Below are 8,766 nucleotides of genomic sequence, written 5' to 3'. Positions count from 1 at the left end.
TACGATGAGACTTTCTCACTGTAGCGATGCTAAGAGTCTGTTGAAATTATATTAGTAGTTCCTGCATTATTTATTAAATCTTGCAGATAGGATGTCAAAACATTGTTTCCTCAATGATTTTCTTGAGGAAAGGTTGTATGTGATACAACCAGAAGGTTTTGTCAATCCTAAAAGATGCTAACAAGTATGCAAAGCTCCAGCAATCCTTCTAAGGACTGGAGTAAGCATCTCGGAGTTGGAATATACGCTTTGATGAGATGATCAAAGATTTTGGGTCTATACAAAGTTTATGAGAAACTTGTATTTCCAAAGAAGTGAGTGGGAGCACTATAGCATTTCTAATGAGTATATGTTGTTCACATATTGATGATCAGAAATGATGTAGAATTTCTAGAAAGCATATAGGGTTATTTGAAAAGTGTTTTTCAATGGGAAACCTGGATTAAGCTACTTGAACATTGAGCATCAAGATCTATAAGGATAGATGAAAATTGCTTGATAGTACTTTCAAATGAGTACGCACCGTGACAAGATTTTGAAGGAGTTCAAAATAGATCGGCAAAGAAGGAGTTCTTGGCTGTGTTATAAGGTGTGAGTATTGAGTAAGACTCAAGACCTGACCACGGCAGAAGAGAGAGAAAGGACGAAGGTCGTCCCCTATGCTTTAGATGTAAGCTGTACAGTATGCTATGTTGAGTACCGCACCTGAAGTGTGCCTTGCCATGAGTCAGTCAAGGGGTACAAGAGTGATCCAGGAATGGATCACATGACAGCGGTCAAACTTAACCTTAGTAACTAGTGGACTAAGGAATTTTCTTGATTATGGAGGTGGTAAAAGAGTTCGTCGTAAAGGGTTACGCCGATGCAAACTTTGATACTAATCTGGATGACTCTGAATAGTAAACCGGATTCATATAGTAGAACAGTTATTTGGAATAGTTCCAAATAGTGTGTGGTAGCTGCATCTACAAGATGACGTAGAGATTTGTAAAGCACACATGGATCTGAAAGGTTCAGACCCATTCACTGATAACCTCTCTCAAAAGCGAGATATGATCAAACCCCATGGATGTTGGATTCATTATGATCACATAGTGATGTGAACTAGATTATTGACTCTAGTGCAAGTGGGAGACTGTTGGAAATATGCCCTAGAGGCAATAATAAAATGGTTATTATTATATTTCCTTGTTCATGATAATTGTCTATTGTTCATGCTATAATTGTATTAACTGGAAACCACAATACATGTGTGAATACATAGACCACAACATGTCCCTAGTGAGCCTCTAGTTGACTAGATCGTTGATCAATAGATGGTTATGGTTTCCTGACCATGGACATTAGATGTCATTGATAACGGGATCACATCATTAGGAGAATGATGTGATGGACAAGACCCAATCATAAGCATATCACAAGATCGTGTAGTTCGTTTGCTAAGAGCTTTTCTAATGTCAAGTATCATTTCCTTAGACCATGAGATTGTGCAACTCCCGGATGCCGTAGGAATTCTTTGGGTGTGCCAAACGTCACAACGTAACTGGGTGGCTATAAAGGTGCACTACGGGTATCTCTGAAAGTGTCTGTTGGGTTGGCACGAATCGAGACTGGGATTTGTCACTCTGTGTGACACAGAGGTATCTCTGCCCACTCGGTAATGCATCATCATAATGAGCTCAATGTGACTAAGTAGTTAGTCATGGGATCATGCATTACGGAACGAGTAAAGTGACTTGCCGGTAACGAGATTGAACGAGGTATTGGGATACCGACGATCTAATCTCGGGCAAGTAACGTACTGATTGACAAAGGGAATTGTATACGGGATTGCTTGAATCCTTGGCATCGTGGTTCATCCGATGAGATCATTGTGGAACATGTGGGAGCCAACATGGGTATCCAGATCCCGCTGTTGGTTATTGGCCAGAGAGCTGTCTCGGTCATGTCTGCATGATTCCCGAACCCATAGGGTCTACACACTTAAGGTTCGGTGATGCTAGAGTTGTGATGGGAATTAGTGTGCAGTTACCGAATGTTGTTCGGATTCCCGGATGAGATCCCGGACGTCACGAGGAGTTCCGGAATGGTCTGGAGGTAAAGATTCATATATGAGAAGTCCTATTTTGACCACTGGAAAATGTTCGGGATTTTTCGGTATTGTACCGGGAAGGTTCTAGAAGGTTCTGGAGTGGGGCCCACCTGCATGGGGGGGCCCACATGAACGTGGGTAGTGGGGGCAAGGCCCCACACCCCTGGTCAAGGCGCACCAAGATCCCCCCTTAGAAGGAATAAGATCATATCCCGAAGGGATAAGATCAAGATCCCTAAAAAGGGGGGATAACAATCGGTGGGGAAGGAAATGATGGGATTTCTTTCCTCCCACATTCGCCAACGCCCCAATGGACTTGGAGGGCAAGAAACCAGCCCCCTCCACCCCTATATATAGTGGGGAGGCGCATGGAAGCTTCACCCCTCCCCTCGCGCAGCCCTCCCCCTCTCTAACTCCACCTCCTCCTCGGTAGTGCTTGGCGAAGCCCGCTGGAGAACTGCAAGCTCCACCACCACGCCGTCGTGCTGCCGGAGCTCTCCCTCAACTTCTCCTCTCCCCTTGCTGGATCAAAAAGGAGGAGACGTCCCCGGGCTGTACGTGTGTTGAACACGGAGGTGCCGTCCGTTCGGCGCTAGGATCAACGGTGATTTGGATCACGACGAGTACGACTCCATCAACCCCGTTCTCTTAAACGCTTCCGCTCGCGATCTACAAGGGTATGTAGATGCACTCCTCTCTCTCGTTGCTAGATGACTCCATAGATTGATATTGGTGATGCGTAGAAAATTTTAAATTTCTTCTACATTCCCCAACAGTGGCATCATGAGCTAGGTCTATGCGTAGTTTCTATGCACAAGTAGAACACAAGTTGTTGTGGGCGTCGATTTTGTCAATTTACTTGCCACTACTAGTCTTTTCTTGATTCGGCGGCATCGTGAGATGAAGCGGCCCGGACCGACCTTACACGTACGCTTATGTGAGACAGGTTCCACCGACTGACATGCACAAGTTGCATAAGGTGGCTAGCGGGTGTCTATTTCTCCCACTTTAGTCGGATCGGATTCGATGAAAAGGGTCCTTATGAAGGGTAAATAGCAATTGGCATATCACGTTGTGGTTTTGGCGTAGGTAAGAAACGTTATTGCTAGAAATCTATAGCAGCCACGTAAAAATTTGCAACAACAATTAGAGGACGTCTAACTTGTTTTTGCAGCATATGCCGTGTGATGTGATATGGCCAAAGGATGTGATGAATGAAATATATGTGATGTATGAGATTGATCATGTTCTTGTAATAGGAATCACGACTTGCATGTCGATGAGTATGACAACCGGCAGGAGCCATAGGAGTTGTCTTAATTTATTGTGTGACCTGCGTGTCATTGAATAACGCCATGTAGTTACTTTACTTTATTGCTAAACCGTTAGTCATATTAGTAGAAGTAATAGTTGGCGAGACAACTTCATGAAGACACGATGATAGAGATCATGATGATGGAGATCATGGTGTCATGCCGGTGACGATGATGATCATGGCGCCCCGAAGATGGAGTTCCGGAATGGTCTGGAGGTAAAGATTTATATATGAGAAGTCCTATTTTGACCACCGGAAAATGTTCGGGATTTTTCGGTATTGTACCGGGAAGGTTCTAGAAGGTTCCGGAGTGGGGCCCACCTGCATGGGGGGACCCACATGAACGTGGGTAGTGGGGGCAAGGCCCCATACCCCTGGTCAAGGTGCACCAAGATCCCCCCTTAGAAGGAATAAGATCATATCCCTAAAAAGGGGGGATAACAATCGGTGGGGAAGGAAATGATGGGATTTCTTTCCTCCCACCTTTGCCAACGCCCCAATGGACTTGGAGGGCAAGAAAACAGCCCCCTCAACCCCTATATATAGTGGGGAGGCGCATGGGAGCTTCACCCCTTCCCCTGGCGCAGCCCTCCCCCTCTCTAACTCCACCTCCTCCTCGGTAGTGCTTGGCGAAGCCCTGCCGGGGAACTGCAAGCTCCACCACCACGCCGTCGTGCTGCCGGAGCTCTCCCTCAACTTCTCCTCTCCCCTTGCTGGATCAAGAAGGAGGAGACGTCCCTGGGCTGTACGTGTGATGAACACGGAGGTGACGTCCGTTGGGCGCTAGGATCATCGGTGATTTGGATCACGACGAGTACGACTCCATCAACCCCGTTCTCTTGAACGCTTCCGTTCGCGATCTACAAGGGTATGTAGATGCACTCCTCTCTCTCGTTGCTAGGTGACTCCATAGATTGATCTTGGTGATGCATAGAAAATTTTGAATTTCTGCTACGTTCCCCAACAACTAACTCTTTTACCTTGTTTTTACCCCTTGCACCATTTCAAAATTTATAACAGCGATTTACGCATATCATTGTTTTTTGTACTTTTCAAAGTAGTGCACCGATGATTACCTCTCAAACCACCTGCATGGTCAAGAGGCGAGGCAGGTATCCATTCAACACCCATGATACAATACTGAAGTCTTCTTGAAGAGGACGAAGGTTGGGTGGGTGTCGGTGTCAAAACCGGCGGATCTCGGGTAGGGGGTCCCGAACTGTGCGTCTAAGGCGGATGGTAACAGGAGACAGGGGACACGATGTTTTACCCAGGTTCGGGCCCTCTCTATGGAGGTAATACCCTACTTCCTGCTTGATTGATCTTGATGATATGAGTATTACAAGAGTTGATCTACCACGAGATCGTAGAGGCTAAACCCTAGAAGCTAGTCTATGGTATGATTGTTGTATTTTTCTATCGACTAGCCTGGCCTCGGTTTATATAATGCACCAGAGGCCTAGGATAACATGAGTCCTAGCCAAATACGCCGGTGGGGGAGGAGTCCTTGTCTTGATCACCAAGGCTTGTGGAATCTTCCTTGTATGCGGCAACTGTCTGAACTGGCCCATGAGTATACGGCCATGGGGGTCCTCGGCCCAGTCCAACTGATCGGGAGACGACGTGGTGAGTACCCCCTAGTCCTGGACACCGTCAGTAGCCCCTGAGTCAGTCTTCAAGTTAGGGACACTCCTCGATTCTTACGAACTGTTCTTCATCTTCGTTTGCCGGTCTTGAAAACTGGTTTAACAAATCTTCTCATCTTCTATCTTGAGGATCGCCGAAATGCATTCGACGAGTTTACACGTCGGGTATCCGAGGAGCCCCTTTAAGTTTCTGGCCTTTATCAATGCCTTGTTATTTTTATGCCACACCTCGGGTTCAAAGTTGTTCCCGGGAGGCAGTGTCATCTTGCGTCCGAGCTCTGATGCCGGACTGCATTCAAGGTATCTCTTGCAGCCGAGCACCAATGTCGGACTGCTTTCGAGCTCCAACACTGAAATGTATCCGAACTCCAACGCCGGACTATGTCCAAGCTCCAACGCCGGACTATATCCAAGCTGTCATAGATCATCTTGGTCCAAAAAAGTTGAATGAGTTTAGCCAAGCTTAATGCCGGAAATGCCCTCTAAGGAGCCATCCACTTGCTTCCGAGCTATAAGCCGAACTGCTTCCGAGGTGGTTAAGCACCTCGGTCATGGGCTGATTTTTGGTCAATGTTTTTATTGATGCAATTTATTCTCTGACGAGATATATAGCCAGTAGCCCTCGAGGTGTGTATCGGTCTAAAACCCGAGATGCACCTGAAGGATGACATACGACCGCTGATCCCAGTAACCGCCGAGACTCAGGTTGATTTGCAAAATCGGCCTGAGGATCAAGTCCTAGCTCGACAGAATACTTCGGGACACAAAAAGCGGCATGCTCAGTCCTCGAGACTCAGGTTGGGTGCGGCCGACCGACCTGAGGATCAAAATCTCCTCGGAAACTGTATTGCACTTAAAATTTTCTGCATAGAACAGGCAATGCAGTAGCCCCCGAGACACTGGTCGGGTGGCAACACCAGATCAGAGGATTGATGTGCCCCTTTAATATTTGTAAATAATAAGCCCGAAACCCAGTAGCCCCCGAGCCTTAATGCGGGCACGGGTGGCCGAATTAAGGATCGATATCCATAGTAAAATCACAAATTATGTGTAATGAATCTATGTATCCAAGTACTTTATGTCATTAATGCTCGGATCCGCATTGTAAAAAACTTTGTTGACCGACCATCAGCTTCCACCTCCTCGGTCAATAGCCGAGGAGTGTTTGTCCTACTTTTTAAAGCCTTTATGAGGGCAAAGATTTACAACAAACATGGCAATCTGGCCATACAGTTTTATAAACAAAGGTACACGGAGAGATATGTTATATTACTGTTTAACAGAAGAAATGTCTTCCAAAGAAAATAGTCCCGCTATCGGTTCCTTTCTTTGGGTTGTCATGCTAAGCATGATCATGAAACCTCAGCTCCAATGTAAGAGCAAAATATCGAGGATTTAGTTTGGGAGGCCAGCTGATAGCCCCCGGTAGTGTTCGGCGACAGTCGAGGTCAAGCCGTAAACACTTCGGCCATTGTTATGAATGGCCCGTCGTTTAACACCGCCATCGGATCGCTGACCAGTTTTTGCTTATTGTGACAGTCAGTTTTCGGCTTTCTCCACTAAGGTGCTTAACCATGTGAGCTGGAAGCACAATCGCAGTGGTTCTCCCTTTACACACCTAGCCGAACAAAGCGGAACGTAGGAGGCAAGCGCAGGAGCTGGGCAACCCAACTATTGACCGAAAACACAATTCGAAACCGATGCATGTAGAGCAATATCCGAGAATGTTTTTGCCGAATCTCTAAAGGTGTCCGGTGTTGCATTGCAAGACTTGTGCTGAAAACACACAAATAGTTTAAAAGTGCCATGGGCTCGAAAAGCCGAAAAACTTATTCAAAAGGTTAATGTCTGAAATAAATCAAGTGTTCGGTGCCAATCCGAAAATTGGACTTTAGAAAAAAAAGGTGCTTCTATCGTGCTTTAACATGACACATCCTATCTCAAAACTTCAAGCGGGTCAGCCTACGGCTTCAACCTCCTATCCCGAAGGCGGAGTACTTCTTACTAGGCCAGTTTAGCAAAGTAAACTCTAGCGGCTTTGAGAGAGAAATTAGGCTCCCCGGCTAGTGACCGCACACTTGTGTCGAAAAAAGGAGTGATGAATAATAATAAAAACTTTGCAACGACTAAGAAGAGAAACACTTATAAAACGGCTCAAATAAGCATAAGAGCCCCCAAGTGACTTGGGTAAAAGAATGATTGTATGTACCGAAGTACTTGTATCATATCTATGTTCACCCGAACTTTATACGCGTCTTAATCGACCGTCGGCTTCTCCCTCTTCGGCAAGGGCCGAAAAGTGTTATGTACTCCACCTGTCGAGAATATCGACGGTGTTTCTGATAACCAGGCAATCAGGCCATAAGGCTGTAACAGACAAAGCACGCTCAGGGAACTTATGCTATATTACTAACAAAGTGTAAGAAGCATCTTCGAAGAAAATAATACCCCCACCGATACCTTTCTTCGGTGCTCATTATTACTATGAGACTTTGTGCAATATATTTTTTGTACTCATGAGTTCCGTTGTGTGCCGACCACCATTGAAAACTATAAGAGCGCTAGCTTTCAGCTTCACCCAGTCTGAGGTCCCGCTCGGATGACCCGATCATGACAATCGCAGAGCTGCTCCCTTTACTCCCTAGCCGAACAATCGGGAACGTAGGGGTAAACACAGGAGCGAGGCAACCCAGCTTGCAAATCGCTTTAGTCAATATGGTGCATATTGTGGCGTAATACACGAACAAGGAACGAAGCCGTACAAGTATAATCATATGCAAGAGGAAAAAGCTTCATGAAGGAAGCCCCCAAGTAAACGGGGTATTTGAATTTGCGCGTCACAAACAAAGTTTGGACAAGGAAATTTTTACAAGCAACTTTTTTTTTCCAAAAAAGTATAATGCTTGGTTGAGCCGAACACAAGTTAAAAACTTAAAACTTTGAGTATGAAGGCAACTTAGCTGGTTAATGTGTTCGGTATTGATGACGCGGTCCGAGCTTGATGCGGGACAAGGTTCCATCCCCCAAGCAGGTCCCGAGGTGGCGGAGCAAAGAGCTCAGCGCTCCGAAGTGGTGACATAGCACGGTCAATGCAGGACAGCAGGGTGATGCCGAAGTCCCCGACATGGGGTAATGAAGTGTTGACGAAGCCCCCCGTCCAGCCGAGGTGACGCCAAAGGATATAGTCCGGCTGGATCATTTTCCTGTGCACAAAAAATAGTGCAAACCAGAGATAATAGTAATAATAATAAAAAAAATTCATTGCATAACAAATAATTTATGCAAAGTGAGTAATAAAAGAAATATGGCCTGATGCCGAAGTCAATGTCGATGCAGGGCGGCGGCGTGATGCGGTAAAGGCATGGCAAGGCCTGAATTCACAGGTCGGTTCGAGTTCCGGATGCGGCATTCGCCGGACTATGTACGGAAATTGACCGAACCACCATGCAACCGTTGTTAGTGCGGCCACCATTTGATAGACCTGCGTACATATGATGGACAATCCAGAGTAATAATTCGTTGGAAAAACGAACCCAAACAAGCAAAAAATACTAGGATTAATAGCACCTGGCTTATTTGTTGTAGCAATCCGGAGAAAGGTGATTCCCAAAATTGGGACTCGATCCACACACCTATCGCCTGATGGGCGATAAAGCAATGGCATGGCGATGCTGGCAAAGGTTGGCTCGCCGAGGCAAAGCCCTCGGTCCAGC

This window comes from Triticum dicoccoides, chromosome 5B (genome assembly GCF_002162155.2).
Source record: "Triticum dicoccoides isolate Atlit2015 ecotype Zavitan chromosome 5B, WEW_v2.0, whole genome shotgun sequence".
Classification (NCBI taxonomy): domain Eukaryota; kingdom Viridiplantae; phylum Streptophyta; class Magnoliopsida; order Poales; family Poaceae; genus Triticum; species Triticum dicoccoides.
Note: the sequence above shows the minus strand (reverse complement) of the source record.